Here is a 22,135-nt window from a genome sequence, read left to right on the forward strand (position 1 = left end):
TCTTGAACTGAAAGCTTGCCGAGGGAACAGGAACAAAAGCTAATAAATACAATATATGGAATGCAGGGTATGCAGCTAATGGGGCGGGAGGGGGGCGTTAAAAGAAATTGGTGATAAATTCTCTCATTATTTATGTGGAAGAGGGTGTAACTAGCATGTTAACATTTTCAAATGATATTAAAAGAAAAAGTGTTCTGAACTCTAGAGGAGTTGGAGAAGTCATATAAAAGGGTTAGAAATATAGACAGGGCCCAACAAAATGAAATCAAGACAAACATTTTATTCCTATACAAAATATGTGCACCTGAAATCTTGCTGACAGTCCTTACATATTAATTGTGGAGAACACGGGCTAGGCATTTTTGGTGCAGGGTTCTTGCCCTCTCACTCAAAGCCTGAGCTTGTTGACTATTGTTTCATGAGGCAAAACCCATCTGAGCTGTTTAGGGTCTGCAGGATGAGCAGGAGTAAAAAGTATGAAACCTTTTTTTGCTAATAAAGACAGCAGCTAAATACACACAATAGAATGAATTGGTTGGGTAAGTGCCATTTTTACACATTTTTGGAGAGTGCAATCATCCTTTACAGTTGTGTTTTTTGGTGGGGAGTTGCAGGGAATCAAGTTGCTTTATTTCAGTTTTCTTAGGGTTTGTTTGGCTTTAGCTATTGATATGTTCTAACAACTTTTCTTTTCAGCTTAACTAAGTTTTCTGGAAGCAGATAAAAATTATAAGAATTACCTACTGAACACCCTGCTCAATATGAAATTTTAATTCATCCCAATATTCTGGCTTCCATAGACCAATCTATTAGGGCATAATAAAGGTTGTGATTTATTTGTTTGTTTGCTTTCTGTGACAGAAATACACAGCTCTGTCATGTCAATTCCACATTCAACCCCATCACCCACCTCAGCCCACCAAAGAAGAGTCTAATTTTTCTATCCTATATCCCCCCCCAGAATGAACGAGCAGGAGGTGACCTACTCAGAACTGAAATTTCACACTCCTACTCAAAAGCAAAGCAGACAAAGAGCTGAGACCACCAAGAACAAAGGTACCTTGCATTGCAAGCTATTGATTCTATACATGCTGGAGTTTTACTTAGGACCACATTAAGACATAGGCTCTAAAGGCTCATGCCTAGGACCCCATCTCCTGGAGTCATGTGATTACATTAGAATCCCAGGTTTAATTAAAAAAAAATTCTAGCCCTCATGTTTGTGAAAAAAAGAAAAAGGCTAAAAAATGTGAATTGGCCATAACCAATGCATTTACACCTGTCTGAATCTGCAAAGAGCTTGAAACAATGGCTCTGAGAAGTGTGAGCTGCCCTATTAATTTCAGTGTGGTGTTAACTTCTGTCTGAGAAGGGAGTGGATTGTCCTGCCACTGCTACTCCAAATGGGCAGTGATACATGGGGGTGGGAAGTTGGAGCTACATAGGGGCCCTATGTTCTGGTCTGGCCGTACTGACCATAGTCAAAGTACTTCATCGACTATCTGTCGATTGTTTCTAATGGGGTATTTCAGGAGTTGGAAAGTTTTATGTTTGCTTTCTATTGTGCTTGCTAATGTCATGGTACTGGGAGACTTGGGATCCAAATGCAGGAAATAATCATGCAGATTTGGAGAGTTCACAGACTTACCAGCCAAAGAGGAAGTCTGTTTTCCCCACCACTCATTGGTTGTCAGAATTATTGAGCTCTTATTTTGCAGGTTGCTGTATTTCACATCCACCTCAATGTTTCATGGCATAAGCCAGCTGCTGGGGGTTAGGAAGAAACTTCCTGTATAGGCAGGCTATTCCATAGTTGTCCATTACTGGGAACTTACACTGTCCTCTGAAGAACTGATATGGGCCACTCCTGAAGACAAGACAGTGGACTAGATGGACTATTGGTCAGATATTCTAAGGGAATTGCTGGGTGGGTTCTGGCTTTGAGAATCTGCTGCAGTCTGGACAAGCCCCAGTCTGACCCCAGGGTTTCAGGAGAGGGACTCGGTTTGACTGTCTTTGTTCTTGCTCTCTCTGTTAGATTCTCCTTCTCCTCTGTGGAGGATCTTTGCAGTAATCTTTGGAATCCTCTGCTTGCCTTTGCTGGTAACATCAGGGCTCTTGGGTGCCCTGGGTAAGTACTATAGAGAAGACACTAAAACCCATGTTTTCAAAAGCGGCCATTGATTTGGGGGGGCTCAGTTTTTTAATGACCAATCTGATATACCTTACGCCTGATATTTCAGTTGTGCTGAAACTCACCTCTCCCATTGGCTTATGACACTTGTAATGAAATAGATTTTAATCTCTGGGTCAGAAATTCAAATCCAGGTCACTCTGAGAGATTAAAAGCACAATTTTTTGCCATCTGCTGGCAACTGGATGTGAAATGAATTATTTATTATTAGCATTGCAGTAGCACCTAGAGACTCCACTTCATTTTGCTATATACTATACAACTATATAACAAAAAGACAGGCTCTGCCCCAACAAGCTTACAGACCGAGTATAAGACTATACACAACAGATGGATATCAATGAGCAGGTGTCCATCTCAACAACCAGCACCACAGCTGGGGGTGATTATCTCCATGGTTCACAGTCTCTGCAGGAAGACTAAAATGTGAATAGGTCATGGAAACAATTCATCGCTCATACAAAATGGTGTTCTCTCCAAAACAAAGAGGAGGCACATCCATGGGGCAATGTAGTGAAGCCAGCAGCCTTGGTACCAGTGCTTTACCTGTGCCACAGATAAACAATGATGACCCATGCTGTTCAGGTTGGCAGTTTGTCATCTTTCAGTAACGCTACATTTACAGAAGGCCAAGATCTCATCTAAGAGATGGAAAATACTAGTTTGCTGATCATGCTATGCTACTCCATACTGTGTAGTATGAAAATCGTTGTGGTGACTGAGAACTCTGTAGTAACAATTTGAGCCCCCAGGGAACTGAGATGGCTCCCCCTTTATCATGGCCCTTACTGGGGCATGTTGTTGCTTGTCAGCCTCTCCTACTTAAAAGGAAACCTTTATCCAGTATTCCCTTAACTCTCTCCACAAGTAGACACAGCATGTCTAAAATAATTTCCTATAGTCCCACAAATGGCAAGGTATGGAAGTTTGGAGTAGGTGTGTCAGGGGAGATCGCACACTGAACATTGGCATTTGCATTCAGGGCGCCTAAGCATATGGCTTCACAGGAGACCCCAGATTTCCTTGAACAGGCCTTGAACATTAAAAATATTTTTTAAAATGAAAGAAGAATCTTCGTCAGGCTGCGTCTGACAAAGTGGGTATTCACCCATGAAAGCTTATGCTCCAATACGTCTGTTAGTCTACAAGATGCCACAGGACTTTTTGTCAATCTTAGTAGTGTAATTTTTTTTAATTATTTCTTTAACATAAAAAATAATTAGAACTGGAAATAATAAACTTACATCTCTTTGTCCTTCTATCTTGCAAGCCATTGGGATGTTATTTTCTGATTTTACGTCTAGTATGCAGATGGCAGCAAAACTTCAGCCAGCAGCAGGTAATTCTGGAAAATCTTACCTGCCAGCAAATTATCCTGGAAAACCAAACTCGTGAGTTACAGGAAATCCTAGAAAACCTCACATGGGAGAGAGATCATCTTCAAGTCCAGAATACTAATTTCTTGAAAACTTTGCAGTCAAAAGGTACAGGACCTTGCCTTTGGCAGACAACTGTGATTCTTGTATTTAACTTTAGTCTTGGTAATTTTCAACAGAACTTCTGAAACAACTGATAACATACGTAAGGGCCTACATTTTCTGTTGACATAACTCTAATGAAGTCAATGGTATTTTGCCAGCAGAGAATTATCCCATTATGTGTTGCAGGAAGAGAATTGGATGAAAATGAAGAAAAATATATTTTTTAAAAAATATTATAAAAACTCTTGAATTAATTTTTCAATTAATATTATTCTACCTACTCCATACAGGAACATTAAATCCTATCTCAACACAGAATATGGTTCTTAATCAACATCAGCTGCTAATGAACAGAGAGATTGAGGGGCATTATGCGAATTAACTCACTAGCTGTTCACCTCTGGAAAGCAGCATTCAAATGCTGGATTTCTAGTCACAAGTAATATGAGTTTGTTGCAAATAGTTTCTCAGTCATTATGGCCCTTATTAAACAAAGCACTTGAATACGTGGGTCAATCCCATTAATTTCAGTGCAATGTAAGCATGTGCTTAGGAGCTTTGCTGCATTGGGGACAAAATAACTTAGGGTAGGTCCACACTTAAAATGCTACAGCTGCACAGCTGCGCCACTGTAGTTCTTCAATGAAGACACTGCCTCCGCCAACAAGGGGGTTCTCCCATCAATGGAGGTAATCCACTTCCCCAAGAGATGGTAGCTATGTTCTTCCACTGACCTAGTGCTGTCTACACTGGGGGTTAGCTCAGTTTAACTATGCTGCTCAGGGATGTGGATTTTTCATACCCTGAGTGACATAGTTAAACTGACTTAATTTTCTAATTGTAGATCAGGCCTAAGAATGCTGTAACATGTTCAGCTTTGCTGAACTGGGGACTCTTAATGCAGTAAGCATCTGTGTGCTTCAGTCAGCTATTTGTAGATGCAATTTCAGCAAATTCAACATTTCCCAGAGTAAACTGATTTTTGGGGAATTTTCCATCACACATTTCAATGGATAATTCCAAACCAGCTCTACAATTTGCCTTATATAATCTTGGCATATTGTCCATCTCACAGTTTGTCTCTCTCACTAGAAAGGGAGTGAAAACTTGTAAGGGCAGCCTGGAGTTCTGGGGGAGTGGGCAATTTAAGCTTCCACTCTTTCTGCTTCAGCCCCTCACTCCTCCCCTTCCAGCACACCCAACTGCTTCTCTTCACTTCCCATAGCAACAGGATGCCTCCTCTTTGTTCTCCTGTCATAGGGTAGCTGGTCCCAGTCAATAGACCGGGCCTAGTGCCCCTGTGTCACAGTAGGTGAGCCTAATCCAGCCAATTAGAAGGGGTTGGGGGTACATCTGGGACTATAAAGGACTATTAGAGGCCAAACAAGGGAGAGAGTGATTGGGTGAGGCAGTGCCTATGGATGGAAAGACAGGGTAGAGTGGAGCTAGCTCCTGCAGTGAGTCCCAAAGGAAAGGACTAAGTGCTCAGGGAGGCAACCCTGAGTCTACTGCTCCAGGAAGGGAACTGAGCTGACTAGAGCTCGGAAGCTGCCTGGTGCAAGGTGCTGGAGACTCTGAGGGGGTGGCCCTGAAGCCTGAGAAGAAAGAGTGAATTAAAAGATGATTTTCTGTTTGTTTACTCACTTGTGCAAGAGAACAAACCTGCTTGGAAGAGACCTGGCATAACTGAACATACTTGTCTGATAGCTGGAGGAGTTGGGAGAAGTTTCTCGTGCTAACATCCTCCCATTAACTTTCCACCGTTTTACTCATGCGTTATGGGACAGGGACTGTTTTTGTATTTAAGCAGTGTTGTAGGGAGAACTGTGATGCTGGAGGGAGTGTCTTTCACATGGGATAGGTAAACAAGAACTCCTGAGGTCTCCTGCAACAAAAGCAGACCCATTTCCCACAAACCTGATAAACAGGAATATTGTTCTAGTATCCTGCCAGTTTAACATTTGGCTAAAAAATATTAACTAACTACATTGTGCCTAATTAGATACAATTTATTCTTTACAGTCTCACATAAGCAAATTCTCATTCTCAAATATAGCACGGCTGTGCTCTTTAACAGTTATTTCAACTCATTGCCCCTTTATAAAAATATAATGAGCAGTTTGAGATCTTTGTTTGGAAATTGCTATGTAAATGACAGTAAAGAGAGTAGCAGACATCTTGAGAGTGCTGTCTGATGGTTACATAAGGTACATGAGGATATAAGGACATATGGTGTCTAGACTGTACTTGTTCCCGGTGTATTGTGTGCTAAGCAATTTTCCAAGGAAAATGACACAATCTTAGCTAAGTACTAATAACTAAAGCTGATCAACAAATTTCCCTCCACCAGTTTCTGATGGATAATTGCCTCTCTTCTTAACTGTTTGCAGTATTGTAGCTGTATTGGTCCCAAGATATTAGAATGACAAAGTGGGCGAGGTAACATCTTTTACATAGGTGGCACATGAGTCTTCCATTTGGGAAGGCTACATCCAGGAGTACCAGAAGCTCCCTAGAAGTGGAGGGCCCACCCGTGCCCAGACCGTGGCCCTGTCCCCCTCTGCCCTTCCTCCAAGCCACACCCAGGCTTCCTTCTCCACTCTCAAGATCCACCTGCCACTCACTCAGGGAGCAACAAAGAGCTGGGGGCAGATGGGTGTGGCAGGGAAAGCAGCAACAACTTCAGGAGGGAGGAGATCCCATAGGGGGAATATGGGGAGGAGCAGAGAACAGCAAGGGTGCAGGACATGACCAAACAATAGGGTGAAGACAGAGAACTGCACCAGGGGTATGTGGAAAGGCAGGTAGAGGGACGAGAAGGTCCACCAGCCCAGTGCAGGCTGATGTAGGAAAGGGAAGGACCACCAAGGGAGAGCACATGCACCCTGGTCCACATGCACATGGGCAGGAGGGGAAACACTGCAGCTGAAGGGCAGGGGAAAGCAGGCAGGCAGTGCAGCACCATGGGGAGGGGCAGATCGGGGGGGGGGAGAGCCATGGTTCAGCTGCTGGTGCCCCCTCCCCCCCCCACAACTTCCAGGTAGCTTCTGGAGCTCCTGCTCGCAGGATGTAAAGGTGGCGGGCCAATGCACGTCCAAAGGGAGGTAACCCGCATCTGGAATTTCCCCCTACATGGCCAGCCTTTTTTATTTTGAGGAGGTTTAACCTCTTATACATGCTGCCCATAATCTTTTATTGAACCAACTCCTTTTGGTGAAAGATACCAAGATACCCGGGGGGGAGGGATAGCTCAGTGGTTTGAGTATTGGCCTGCTAAACCCAGGATTGTGAGTTCAATCCTTGAGGGGGCCACTTAGGGATTTAGGGCAAAATCTGTACTTGGTCCTGCTAGTGAAGGCAGGGGGCTGGACTTGATGACCTTTCAAGGTCCCTTCCAGTTCTAGGAGATAGGATATCTCCATTAATTTAATTTAATACAAGGTTTCGAGCTACAAAGAGCTGCTAGTTAAGAAGAAGAAGAAGAAGCTGTGTGGCTCGAGATCTTGTCTCTTTCACCAATAGAAGTTGGTCCAGTAAAAGATGATACATCATCTACCTTCTCTCTCTTGTTAACAGTTTTCTCAGAATTAGATTTATTTGAAATGTTTCATTTTTGATGAAAAGTTATAAACATTCTTTTTTTAATGTGCAATCATTTCCCTTATCTTGCTATCTCTTTGTTTACCCACTCATTTTCCCTTTTAATATTTTTGCCACTAAAAATGTGTGAGAGAAGGGGAATGGGAGAGGAGGAAATAAAAAAAATCTCAGGAAATTTTGAAAAACGATTTTTAAAAATTCTAAGGAAAATAAATTGGTATTTTTGACTATTAATACTAGACATTGTAGAGTCAGAGAGTGGAGTATCAGTATCAGCTCTCAGGTGGATTTGTTGGAAAGAGAACCCAATCTCTAACTGACTCTCAATCAGATCTGACCCTCTGTACATATCTTTTTTTCCTGAAGGAGACAAATGCATTATTTGTCCAAACAACTGGATACAGCATGGGAAGGACTGTTATGAAATTTCTCCTGGTATAAAATCTTGGTCTGTATGTAAAGAATATTGCTCTTCTCTGGGCTCCAGACTGCTGAAGATAGACAGCAAGGAAGAGCTGGTAAATTCTATTTCATTTCTTTAGAATTCCTGTATATCCCAAACTACAAATAACTGATTTGTCAAAGATGGGGGAGGAAGAGGTTATATAATGCACTGATGTGTCATATTGCCATATGATTTTATGGGGAAAATACATATCAAATTGGACTGATACAAACAGTAAAATTGTCCAAACCCCTCAGAGCTATTAACTTATCACTCTCCATTCATCCCTACTTGATAGCCTTGGAAAATAAGATTTGTCTTGATAACAGTACCTTTTCTACTCATAATATGGACATTGGCATGATCTGAATCCCTCATCCATACCAGCTGTATCCTCAGTTCCAAAGGGACCCTTAGCTAATCTCGTGTATTCGAGAAGTGGAAAGAATTTAGAATTATCACTGATTTAAGCAGTTAAAGAAATTGAGAGTATGGCTTCACTGCAGTTTTAACACAAGTTATCTATACTAGAGTTATTTCTCTTGAATTAGTCTAGCTGGAGTGAGAGCAGACACAGTGTGAAATAACACTGGAGCTGCTGTGTCCACACTAGCACTCAACTCCTCTATATGTACCACCAAGACTTCTGGGGGTGTATCCCATGATTCTTAGCACAGTAGTAAGCTGAGTTTCTCTGAGTTCTTTCCCAGTGAATTGTGGGAGAACTTCTCTGTTCTTTCTAGGCACATGGGGGTAATTGTTCTCTAATGCCTTCCCACTAGCAGTACACAAGTGGAGCTAGCCTGCATCCAAACTATAGAGTCATCATGTTAGCAGCAGATGAGATGTGTTAACTCAAGGTTTAGCCTATGCACCCTGGCAGACCAGACAACTCAAGTTAAAAGCACTGCAATTAAGGATTCTTGTTTGTGGATGGGACTCTAGCTCCCATGCAGCCCCCTCAGTTGGAATCACTGTATTCCTCCATGGAGACGAGGGGAGGTAAACTGGGGGAAAGTGTCTTTATAAAACAAACCCCCCATATTATGGCCCCTTTTCTGGGTGTAAGGAATTCTGTGATTAGCCAGCTGGCAGTCGGACCTACATAGAACATTAGCCATATTCCTTTCCTTCAAATCCATATAACTCTAGGAAGGGCAGAAGACTGAGTTGTGTTATTTTTTTTAAGAGGTGGTAAAACATTATTTTCAAATTTTTGAATAAAACTATATTGTTTGAAAACTTTTTTTTAAATACAACAAAAATCAAATTTTCAGTGTTCTAGTTTTATAGGTTTTCTGCTCCCCCCCTTCCCCCTTACCTCAATCTATTTTCCAACTTGAAAAGTGGGGAGTAAAGCAAAATAAGGGGGGGTACTGCAGGGAAGAGGTTTTTCATTGCTTCTCCCCCTTTCTTTCTGTCTCCCTCTCACTTCTTCCCCACTTTTAACATGGGGGAAAAGAAGGAAAAATAATAAAATGATGAGGGGAAAAGAGTAGAGATGGGGGAGATAAAAATCTGGAAATCAAGAATCAAAAAACTTTTCAGTTGTCAAAAACCAAAATGGAAAATGAAAAAAAAATGTAGCTAGTATTGAAGAATCTGTGGGAAACATTTTGATTTTGGTGAAAATTCATATTTTATGGAAAAAATTATCAGTCAAATTGCTGCCAGTTCTACCATATTTTTGTCTTTCTTTTTTCTCCTCCATAGGACTTCATAAAACCACTGACAAGTTTTCCTTTCTGGATGGGATTATTGTATAATGAAACCAAAGGCTACTGGCAGTGGGAAGATGGCACTGCTCTCACCACTGATGTGTAAGACTTTGCTACTATTTCTCTGTGTATTTATTGCAAATCTTTACAGGATGCAAACCTCAGAAGTGTGTGTGTGTGTGATTCACTGGATCAGGACTGCAATCTAGCATAAATCATCCTGCTTCCCAGTTTGTGCCTAGTAGCAGGAAGGGTGGAATATGTCCTGGACAGAACTGGCGGAATGAAAAACTTTTAATCTAAAATGGCCTTTTAATTTTTTTTAAATGTTTGCTTTTTCTGATATTTTTAATCTAAACTTTCTATGGCAATAGAGGGTTTTTTTGCTTACACTTTTTTTAATGTCTTGTTCACTGAAAAATGGGTTTTTGGTAAACAAAATTGTTTTGAAGAATCATTCTGATAACTTCACCAAAAAATTGGAAAACCCCCAAGTGGATTGGCTTTGAACCCTGTGAAATGGAAACAACTTTGACTTTTTTCCTGATTTCTCCCTCCTTTCCCCAACAGTAGTCCTAAGGTTAAGGAAACAATTATTTTTTTTATCTGCCAATAATTTCTATGGAAAAAAAACAATTGTAGGTACAATTCCACGTAATTTTCTACATTATTTCTGAAATGAACACTGAAAGGTTGTGCAGGTCAGGTCTTTGAAGTGTTGAAAAAAGCACTGTTGAATACCAGGGCCCAAATAACTGGGGATGCTGAATATCAGGAATAAGGGGCATTAGTATCCCTCTGCCCTGTACTTCACTCTAGTCAACATTACTAGCTTACTGTTCTCATAACCTCACTTCCTTTTTTTTTAAAAGCTACTCTGCTCTTCACAATTATACTTTGTTATCGTGGTAACTATTTATAATTTTTGATATGTGACTTGTCTGACTGACAGTAAAATGTCTCTTCATCCCAGGTTTCCAAGTCTGAGAAGTTACCATGGTCCATATTGTGCAACACTGAAAAACGGAAAAGCCTTGGGCTATTCTTGTGAAAGCATATACTTGTGTATGTGTGAAAAGGGTCTGTTTAGCTAAAGTCTTCTGTAATGGCACAAGAACTAACATAGAAAGTATGAGGTCCTATTTTGGAGCATCCAGTTTCTACTGTTGCCTATATTTATAAGGCTCCATCTTGTATGGTGCTGAGTATGGAGTCCAACTTAAGTCATCCAACTCCGACATAAGTTATTTAAATTCTGAGCATTGAGGTCCTGTTTCAGCAGAGCACAAAAAAGGACAGGGTCCCTACTATGCTGTTAAAATTCTCTGCTGTGCTCACAGAAAGTCCTCTTTCAGTAGGAGGAGCAATGACCACACTCCACTTCACCAACCAGCCTTTTCTTCTTGGCCCTTGCTGCTGCTATTGTTCATCGGTTCCAAAATCCAGACCAGCCTCCAGAATGTGACGCTGCTGTGGAGCCAGCTTGAGGCTACTGCCCCCAGGATTCACCCATCTCACACGGAGAATCTTTTATCTCCTGTTGCCAAGATATCATTTTTTATACAAAAACTCTTCTTTTTTTTTTGCTTCTAATTGTGATTTTTTTTTGTCCTGTGCCAAGAATATTTTTTTTTACCTATGATGTCCATATTTGATGACGTACTATTAAACAACTGAAACAATGTTCTAATTCTTTTACTACTTTGGCTTTGAGCGGTCCTCTTTAACTCCCTGTCCCCAATAACATTATGCCACCTAACAACAATCAGAAAGGAAACCATGGAGCAGATTTAGATCACTTCTTACTAGAGACCTTACTCTGATGCAGTGGTTCTCAACCCACAGCCTGTGGGCCACTTGCAACCCAATCAGCACACAGCTGCAGCCCATGTGACATCCTCAGGGCCACACAGGTCGTATATATATTGTGTGGATGTGGCCCATGTAACACAGAGAGCTGCATATGCAGCCCACGATGGTAAATAGGTTGAGAACCACTGCTCTGGTGAAATTGGAAGAGAGCTCACTGGAGAATGGGGGCTCTTACCCAGCCCTTCCTTTGGCTAGAAATGGAGAGAAGAATCCATCAAGGCAGAGTTTCCCCACTATCACGTTAAAGAAGTCCAAGCGTAAGCCAGGATCGCTCAGTGTGGTGCTGTCCCCCTCTGGTAGTGGCTAGACCAGCTGGAGATTGATGATCCTGCTAGAGCCTGGTCAAACAGAGCTGAGTCTTTCAGATTAGACACTAGAGGCTCATGGATTAAGATCCACCTGTCCTAGATTTGATTCTTACTGCTAATGATCCACCTCAAGGAATCATTCAAATAAACAAAAAATGTATGTGCTTGTCTCAGACCCTGGCCATATAAGTACATATGTGCAGCAGTACCATTTAATTCTTTCATTGGAGCCAGTAGTTTCCCCTGACTCCTTGGACAAAGTTGAGTTGAATGAAAGGGCATGGGGGGGGGGAACAAGGAAAGTAAAGCATGTACAGGGGTGAACTGTTTGCTATTGGTTTATTTCATAGAGATTCTGGCTTAGATTTCCTCCACACCTTGAGTGGAAAACAGGCAAATGTTTCCAGGAATTGAAAGAACACAATTCTGCCCAGCCCTTAAAAACCCAGCACTCCACCCAGAAAACCTCTGCAACAATCACCATGTCTCAGATCTCCCAGTGTGAGATCAGCATCATTACTCCCATTTTACAGACAGGGAACTGAGACACGCATGCCCAGATCCACAAAAGGACTTAGGTGCTGTGATGCTGAGCACCATAGTACCAGACTTAAAAGTGTCTAGAAAAACCACAGAAACAACACTGGGATCCATACAGCCTGAGCTAGGCAACTAGGCTCCCTGTACAATGAATGGGGAGAGACAGACACCTTAGAATGCAAAGTACAGAAGCCAGCATGGTAGGCAGGGAGCAGCCTAAGCTCCCCAATGGGAGATGTTGATAGGAGGGGTGTGTGTGCTAAATTCTGCCCCCTCACAGAGATAGATGCTTAAATCCTGGCTTCAGAGAGGTGCCTATCTCTGCTAGCGATCCACACATAGAAACCCCTCTCCTGGGGTCAGGTGGTTTAAGTGCCTAAGTAATTTCTTGTGAAAATGAGTCAGGTGCCTGCCTCATTTCACACCAAATGGTTAGAGGAAAGGACCTTATAACTTTTAGCCTAGGGTGCTCACTGGGATGTGGGAGATCCACATTCAATTCCTCCCTTTGGCGAAGTGGAAGAAAGGATTTGAACAGGTGGTCTCCCAGTTCTGCGGCAAGTGCTCTAACCAGGGCCGTGGAATATGCTGATATAGTGCTCCCTCATTATCTCCTGCTGAAGCTGTTCCACTTTGGCTAAATAGTGAAGATATCATTGGGCCAACACAAGAGTGTGAGAATGACTGTAGTCCTGTGGCAAGGGGACTCACATAGGGAGTAAGAGACCCTGGGTCAAATCCCCCTGCTCCAATTGCTCGTTCATTATTTTGCCACAGTTAAACAGCTTCAACACAAGAGAATGAGGTGTAGGTGCAGATTTTTGATAGTCCAGAGCCCAGTAACATGTTTAAACCACTGCCAGCAGCTGGAATACCAATTGTTATGCTTATTGCTGAAAGCAGCTAAAAGGAGGCCTTTCTGAAAGCTTAGCATAACTAACAGACCAGGACGGGAGGGGGACGTAAGTGACCTAGAGGAGTAAACATGACCCTGTGCCTTCCTGTCTTCAGTTGTTTTCCCAAAGCATGTGGTTTTGCAAGATGGAAAGTCTCGTAATAGTTAGCTATTGCTATATAGCTGGTTAACTAATAGAAACTTCCCTGCCTGACAGATGGGAAACTGCCCACCACACAGGCTGGAAATCTCCACACTTAACTTAGCTTCTATTCAGCCATTTTGATAATGAACAAGTTATGCAGTACTAACAAGTTGGCTATAAAAAGAAAAGAAAATCTGAGCTCGATGGACACTTGAATACCTCTCAGTTCCCCAGCAGACGGCCGGCTGCCCACTGGATGCCTGCAGTTATTCAGTTGAGACCTCCTCAAGAGCCTGGGTAAATATGAATCTGGGATTTTTTGGGGTGTTTTACTAATTTGTTGTGGACATGTGTAAGTGATTGAAACTAAGTAAAGTATAGCTTTAAGTGAGAGCACTCTTGTATTGTCCTGTTTGTGCCAGCCATCTATCGGTCGGACGGCTGTGTCTCCATTGATTTATTTCCCGATATTGCCTCACACAAAGTTACGAAGAGCTTTGGGTTGAAAGTTTTACTCACGAAAGTTTATGCCCAAATAAATCTGTTAGTCTTTAAGGTGCCACCAGACTCTTTGTTGTTTAGGTAACAGAAGGACCTTCCTCCACATCAGAATATCCCATAACTCAGTGGTTTGAGTACTCTCTTGAGAAATGGGAGATCCCTTGTTCAAGTCCTTTTACCCACCTCTGCAGAGATGGGGCACTTGAACCAGGGGTCACCAGCATCCTAGATCAGTACTTTAACCACTGATCTAAGGGTTATGAGGCACACAGCACCACTACCTTCTCCTCTGGCCATATTATGAATGGGTCCTGGTCCAGTAAGTAGCCTCTGAAAACAGGTGAGGTCTATAGAGGATTTGGACACCATTCCATAGAGACTGAGAAAGGTAAATCCTCCCAAAGGATGCATGTGTGAATGCATACTTATATTTTTCATTTACATTTCCCCCCGAAAGTGTTGTCATTGAACAAGGAATGTTGATGATATTCATGATTGTTTTAAGGGTTATAAACACAGTTGCCAACTTTCACATGGTAAATAAGCACACCGACTTTCACAATAAGCCAAAAATCAAGCTAATCCCATTTCAAAACAAGGCCAAAACAAGCCAATCCCTAAGAATCTCAACACTCTATGTGACTAGATCTTCCTAATGTGCAGTCTGGGATTGTGGTGGGCCTGCTGTGCACCCCTGACTCTCTCCCCCCCTTACCCCTGCTTCCCCTCCCCATGTTTGCCGGGAGCTGATAAAAGAAAAAGAAGCAACAAGCTACAAGCCCAACAAGCTAAAATCCAAAAATCCAAAAACAAGCAACTCTCAAGCCAATTAAGCCAAAACCAAGCCCAATTTCTGCATTTTTTGACGGCATGTCTGGTTATAAATAAACTTATGTATGTATAGAGTGAGAGAGAGAGCAAAAGAGAGCGATTTAGTAAAGTTTTTCTTTAGTGATTTTTTTCCCCACTCTCTTTCTAGCTGAGATTTGACTCTATAACAGGGGTTGGCAATCTTCGGCATGTGGCCCATCAGGCTAATCCACTGGCGTGCCGCAAGACATTTGTTTATGTTGACTATCCTCAGGCACGGCCCCCTGCAGCTCCCAGTGGCCAAAAGAGAGCTGCGGGAAGCAGCGGCCAGCGCGTCCCTGCCCAGGGTTGAAGCTCTTTCCCCATTCTCCAGATTATTTGAATTTTTGCTTATCCGATCTGGCCCCAGTCCCAGTCCCAATTAGATCAGACAAATGGGGATCCACTGTAGTTAATATATGTTTTTATTTTTTCACAAAATGTAAAAATTAAAGATTCTCTGTAAAAATGCAAACTCTGCATTTTCCCATGGCAAACGGATCACTGGGATCCCTGTTTATCATTTTTGCTAACTTAATATATCAGTTACCATAGTGCTTCACTTATGGGGAAAACATATTGGGCAGAATTTGCCAAACTTCTGATATGCTGTGAACATGTGCTATTTCTCTGAGAAAGCAGAATACTGTAGCCTGGATGCCCCGCATGCATGTTCCCATGTACTTATGGTGCCTGCATCCGTGTGCATTTCTTGCAAGGAATCTGGTATGGGGTCTGTCAGGATATTAACTAATTAATTAGCCCTGCATCGGGCAGTGTCAGCTTCATCCTTACCCATAGCATCCAGAATACAACAAAACAAAACTCTTCAAAAATGACTCTGGGGGTATAAAGAAAATGACCCACTCTCAGCTCTTCACTAGTTATAATTATCTTGCAAATGGCATGGTCAAAAAATAAAGTATGAGAAATGAACAGTTCTACAAGCAGGTCTCAGGAGGGTTTGTGGATCAAAAGACCCTGGTCTCAGATTGCATCACACTCAGCAACACAGAAATCTGATCTACCTGATATTCCTAAATTGGTATTTTCTTCTGAAGCAGAAGAGTGCACACTTTACCCAGAGAACTGGATACAGCATGGAAAGGACTGTTACCAAATAAAACCTTGGTTCCAGACTTCTGAAGATAGACAGTAAGGAAGAACTTGTAGAGTCTATTATTCTTTTCCTTTTGTTTCTGTATATCCCAAACTGCAAATACTGACTACTCCTTCACACATGGACCCAAGGTACAAGTAGCCTATCAGTTTAAGGGGATTTCTTACTTTTTCATAGTTAGAACAGGTTGGAAATATTTCAACATAAGTTTTTCATGGTAACTGAAACTTATTACTTTTTATAAAACTTTTGCTGGGAAGTTTTTCATGTCTAGGAAGGAACATCTGATGAGAGAGAGCATGAGTTACCCCAGAATGGCCAATAGCCCAGTGGTTATCTGGGTTATGTGAGATCCAGATTCAAGTCCCTGATTTGCCTGATTCAGAAAAGGGACTTGAACCTGTCTCCTGGATCAGAAGTGAGTATCCTCATAACCAAGCTATAGCCTATTATGGGGGAAGGGGGACGGTGAGGGCATATATCTGTGTCATGGGCAGTGTGGTGCACTGTTTTTTCATGAATAACTTAGAAAGACCTCTGTTTCTTCCTGAGGTAAAATGATAAAATATTTCAAATTGCAAAAAGTTTCACACATGGGAAGCCATTTCCCACCCAGCTCTACTTGTATTCCCTTGCATGGGAACATAGTTCCACTTATGACTCACACTAACGTAGAAATGTGACTAATTGATTGAAGGAGTAAAAGGAAGAGAGTTTGGGAAGAATGCTATAGCCAGCCTAGGTGTGGGTTGGTTCCCAGTTTCATGCTCAATAGCAGCAGCTGGGTGTGGGAGTTTTTTGTAGGCTCAGCATCTCTATGGCTAGTGGTTTTTGTTGATAAGTGTGAAATCTAGCTTTCATTTTCTGTTGTGATCTCACCCAGGGCTGGCTCCTGCTGGCATAATGTGCTTCAGTGTTGAGGGAAAGAATCTCTTGCGTCTCTGAACGAGGACTGTTCTGACTAGTATAGGAGCATAGACCGGCTCTCAAAGAAATCCTGCACAGTCCTTTAAAACTGGAAAAATGATGACTGTTTCATCTGTCTCTTCGTTGGGAAGTGTAGTAGTTAAATGGAAAAATGGTCCTAAAAGAAATGGTCCTCGGAGGAAAAAATGGAGACAATCATGTGACTGTCCAGTAAGAGATCTGATCTCTTTAGGTGCTTCATTAGCCAAGTTCCCTTCCTTCCTATCCATACAAGGGCAGGAGTGGAAGTGGGAGACTGAATAGGCCTGGTCAACAATTAAAAGTTTTACCATGTAAGTATGTTGGTTAGGGATATAATTTTTACCATTATGTTTATACCAGTCAAAGGCCTAGTGTGGATGCAGTTATATTGGTATAAAGGTGACTTACAGGTCTGTCTCATCTTACGCTGGGGTTACGTTCCGCAGTCAGTGCCTAAAGCGAAAATCGCATATAGTCAAAATTACATTGAGTGTAATGGCAGGCGGAATCGCCCGCACCACAGAAACAGTATTTAAATAGTTATTTTTCTCTCTTTTTTTTTTTTTTGTTTGGTTTTGCCGACTGCGTAAAGCTGAAATCGTGCATGTTAAATGCGCCTAAGATGCGACAGACCTATATACTAATATATGATAACTTATTCTTCTAATAGGGGTTTGCCACTAACTATGTAAATACAGTTAAAGCAGCAAAACTTTCTAATGTAGACTAGCCCGTCTAGAGGGGTGAAATATTGGAACGGCCTTCCGAGGGAAACGGTGGGGGCGACGGACCTGTCTGGTTTTAAGATTAAGTTAGATAAGTTTATGGAGGGAATGGTTTAATGGTAAAACATAGTAGCCAAGGAAAACCAAGCAATGGTACGGAAATAGTATAATGGCCAACAGGGGTCAGGCTAGAGACTCTTGCCTACATGCTCGGGGTCTTACTGATCGCCATATTTGGGGTCGGGAGGGAATTTTCCTCCAGGGTAGATTGGCTGAGCCTCTGGAGGTTTTTCGCCTTCCTCCGCAGCATGGGGCAGGGATCACTAGCAGGAGGGTCTCTGCCGATGAAGTCACTGAAACACAGGATTGGGGACTTCAACGGCAGAGTCCAGGGAAGGGTTTTGTGGCCTGCGGCATGCAGGGGGTCAGACCAGATGATCATGATGGTCCCTTCTGACCTTAAAGTCTATGAGTCTATGAGTATATGAGCCCTTAGATGACATATTTGTGCTTGTTCCCGATGGGATTCGCTTTCTCTTTCTGCTCTCTCTTGGCATAGGTGCAATGTGCCCAGCCATTTAATAGCATCTTCTTCAGCCAGGTGGAGAGCTGGCACCCACCATCAAAATAAGTCAGCAGGCATGCATCAAGAACATGCAACATAGTTTGAAGTTGGCAGCAGCTGCATCGTGGATCATTTGAAAAACCTCATTTGAAGAAGTTTGCCACATAAGTGCCGTGACCTGTTTCGAACCAGTTCAAAGATGACCACAGGTGCCTTGGCACATCAAAACCCAGTGGGCAGATGGTTGTGTTGGTGACGAGAGAGTGATTAATGACTGTTGTGTTGCCCGTTCGCTACACCAAGCAGATCCCATTGTCATAGAATCATAGAATATCAGGATTGGAAGGGACCTCAGGAGGTCATCTAGTCCAACCCCCTTCTCAAAGCAGGACCAATCCCCAACTAAATCATCCCAGCCAGGGCTTTGTCAAGCCAGGCTTTAAAAACCTCTAAGTAAGCAGATTCCACCACCTCCCTAGGTAACCCATTTCAGTGCTTCACCACCCTCCTAGTGAAAAAGTTTTTCCTAAAATCCAACCTAAACCTCCCCCACTGCAACTTGAGACCATTACTCCTTGTTCTGTCATCTGGTACCACTGAGAACAGTCTAGATCCATCTTCTTTGGAACCCCCTTTCAGGTAGTTGAAAGCAGCTATCAAATCCCCCCTCACTCTTCTCTTCTGCAGACTAAAAAATCCCAGTTTCCTCAGCCTCTCCTCATAAATCATGTGCTCCAGCCCCCTAATAATTTTTGTTGCCCTCCGCTGGACTCTTTCCAATTTTTCCACATCCTCCTTGTAGTGTGGGTCCCAAAACTGGACACAGTATTTCAGATGAGGCCTCAACAGTGCCAAATAGAGGGGAATGATCACGTCCCCCGATCTGCTGGCAATGCTCCTACTTATACAGCCCAAAATGCCATTAGCCTTCTTGGCAACAAGAAGATCCCATTGTCATATCCTGTGATGGCATAAATGACCATGAAGGATGTCTAGAAGAGAGGTGAGCTGGCAGGTGGTTAAAGTGATCTGCATACAAAGGCAGGTCACTATTCTCACAGATCTTGGCCAGCAGTGTGAGGGAGGCTTCCTTATGGCAAATATGGGGCGGTGCTATGCTACTAAGTATTGGCAACCACGGCAACGGAGTGGCATGTAAAGTCCTGGTAACAATACGCATAGCTTTACAAAGCTCTACATCAACCAGTCTCGTATGAGACAAGCAACACCAGACAGGAAAACAGTACGATGCCGTTGAGTAGCAGAGGGCAAGGGCTGTTGTTCTAAGTGCCTTTCTGTTTTACTGAATGGGATTATCCTCTAATGAAGTCAAAATGTCTTGACACTGAGAAGTTGGCACAGCTTCCTCCACTACTGTGTAAGTTCTGTCACTGACCTAGACCTGCTCAGTTCCCTGTATACTTATTGCAGAATCTAAACAAGGAGCACAGATGAGAAGCAAATGGAGAGGGAAGCACTGAATCTTGAGATCAGAAGTGTTTTTGACTGGGTGAGGATTGCAGTTTAGTGTAAATTTCCAAGCCTTCTAATGCAGTCCATGTGAAAACCACATGCTTATTAATGATTGATGAGGCTTATTTAGCTACAATTCACATTCTTCAGCCTATGTGTTCTATTTCATTCATTACTATTATTGGGCAGGTGCATGTATCTTCAGATTATTTTCTTCTGCTTAGTATTATTCATTTTTCCCAGTAAATGTGAATTTGATTTATATTTACCATCCTCATTAGTCTGCGTTTGAAAATAAGCAGGAGATGCTTAGGGCAGAGACTGCTATTTATACCTAGAATGGAACAGGAAGATGTGCATGTAAAGTCTATGGAGTATTGACAAAAGCTCGGTGGTGACCCAGGACTATTCTAAACAGAAGGGCTGCTGGGCAGGATTGAGGGGCATTGGCACAGCTATATGGGGAGACCAAAACTGGAATAGTAGGGGGTGTAAATCAGGATTGAGCAACAACAGTATCTGTCTGCACTATAACTCATTCTAATCAATTCTAGTTATCTTCATGAGTACTAGTTAATATTTATCAACTTACCTACTTTCCACAATTATCTCAGTGTTAATAACGTAATGACTTGTCAGGCAGACAGAGATATGTGTCTTTCCAGCCCAAGTTATCCCAAGTGTTTGGTTACTATATTGCTTACTGTGGAATTTTGGCAAATGGAGATGCCCATGCATATGCTTATGCAAATTGAGTAGCAATATTTGTGAGAAGAGGACTGTTTGCTAAAGTCTTTGGAATGGGAACAAGAAGGTACATAAAAAGAAGAACTATAAAGGAGATCTCCCAAACAAAAAGAGAACTCAGAATAATCACCACCTTTTGACTTTGTTGGAATTGATTTGTTGTTTTTATACTATTCAGCAAAACTACCTTGATATTCTGTGCTGTAATCATTCTGCTTTCAGTGAGTTTATAAAGGAGGATTTGGGAATTAACTCTTCCAGTGAGGAACTAGAACCACACCCACTGCCAAACATCACCAATCAGCTTTCTGCTCTTGGCCCTTGCTTCCTGGAACATAGTTTCCTAGGAGATGGGCTAAATCTGGAGCCTTATGAAGAGTGACTATTGCTTTGCATCTGATTCTGAATTCAGCCTGCCCCATCAAACAATTTTACTGTTTATGTCCTGTTGTCTAGATATCTTTACTATACATGGAACTTTGTTTTGCCTCTAAGCATTCTTTACTCTTGTTCTCTGAGTGAGGTCCTCTTTACTTAGACATTTTCCATTTAAAGGAAATAATGCTTTTTAGTCTCTTTTAATAGTTATCTTGGCTTTAGGGATTACTTCTATTTTTATTCCTCTTCCTGCCCCTTATTCTCAAAACACCATTTAAGAGGAGAAAAAGATAAAGCAGGAGCAGCTTTAAATACATCTCTTACCATAGACTTTACCATGATTTCCAGAGAAACAATGAGTGCAGAAAGTAGATTTGTTTTTCTACTCCTCAGTTCATTGTATAATCTCAACTGGTTTTAGAAGAATTTAGGTGAGCAGAACAGGAATCTGATTTTTAGTTCTTCACTGAAATATATTTCATATATGCTTGGAAACTCTTCATTATTTATTATTGCCATTTTGACAGCATTTGATAATGAAGTTTGGGAACAGAAACTGATGTGTGCTGAGTCAATTTTTGGTCTTTGGCCCTGATCTGCCAATTCTTTCATGGAAAAAGTTCCAGTTACCTTTGTGACAGGTATGGCAATTTCCTGACATATCCTTGGGAGATTGTATTGAATTAAGTTTAAATATCTTTGGGATCCATTATATTAAATTCATGGTTTATGTGGTGGTGTGAGCTCGGAGTATATGTCTCATGGGAGGAGCTGTGACAGATGTGAGATGTGGGGGGGGGGGGTTAAGGGACTATATTGAACAATGTGCCAGGCAAGAATGGACTTTTGGAACAAAAAGCGTTAAGTAGTTTTCTTGGGAAATATGTAGGGGGAGGTGAATGCCAACTCCCCACCTCCAGTTATGCAAAAACCCAGCCTGTTGAAGCTGTGCCCTGAGAAGGGGGTTCATAGTCTGTTGATCACCTGTTATGTGAGTTCAAGATCAAAGGCTTATGCTGTATAAAGGAAAGACTGAATTATTCGCTGTTGTTCTGGTTCTGAATCTGAAACATGTATGAACTTGTAAATCCGGGGAGAACCCAGTTGTCGGTCTTGAAGGACTGATACCTAGCAGAGACCGAGGTTGGAGTTCGGATGAACTCTAGTAAGTTTTTAGCATGTGTATAGGGTCACTTCTTGTTTTTAATATGTTGTATTTGTATCCTCAGAATAAGTGTGCTTGCTTATAAAGAGCTGTGTGGTAACTTGTAACCACTGGCAATACACTTGTCATAACTTCTGAGAGAAAGAAAAGCACAGATGTTGGCTTCTTTGGGTGGAGTGGCTGGCTGGGGATGTCACAGTGAACTCAGACAACTGTACGTTCTGAAAAAAACCCTGGTCAGTAGAGAGAGACATTCAGGCCTCTTCCCCAGAGGGAACAGCTGCGAGCTGGAAACCTTTAAGTGGATGCTCTCGGTCTACTGTGGAGAGGGAATAGATGTACAATTACCCTGAACTGTGACAAACTTAAATATCTCTTCCTCTGTGACCATGACAACTTTTGACAGCTAAATTCTACAGGAACAATGGAGTTGTCAATCACATGAGTAACACCAGACAGCACTGGA

At 42.1% G+C, this 22,135-nt stretch overlaps 1 long non-coding RNA gene across 1 annotated transcript; it reads left to right on the forward strand.

The window, feature by feature from the left end:
* The first annotated feature begins 7,641 nt into the window (after positions 1–7,641).
* LOC135976434 (uncharacterized) lies at positions 7,642–11,121 on the forward strand. Its single transcript, XR_010593544.1, has 3 exons — positions 7,642–7,793; positions 9,434–9,540; positions 10,412–11,121. It is a non-coding gene; the product is annotated as an uncharacterized LOC135976434 (long non-coding RNA).
* Positions 11,122–22,135: the final 11,014 nt, after the last annotated feature.

Source organism: Chrysemys picta, chromosome 1 (genome assembly GCF_011386835.1).
Source record: "Chrysemys picta bellii isolate R12L10 chromosome 1, ASM1138683v2, whole genome shotgun sequence".
Classification (NCBI taxonomy): Eukaryota; Metazoa; Chordata; order Testudines; family Emydidae; genus Chrysemys; species Chrysemys picta.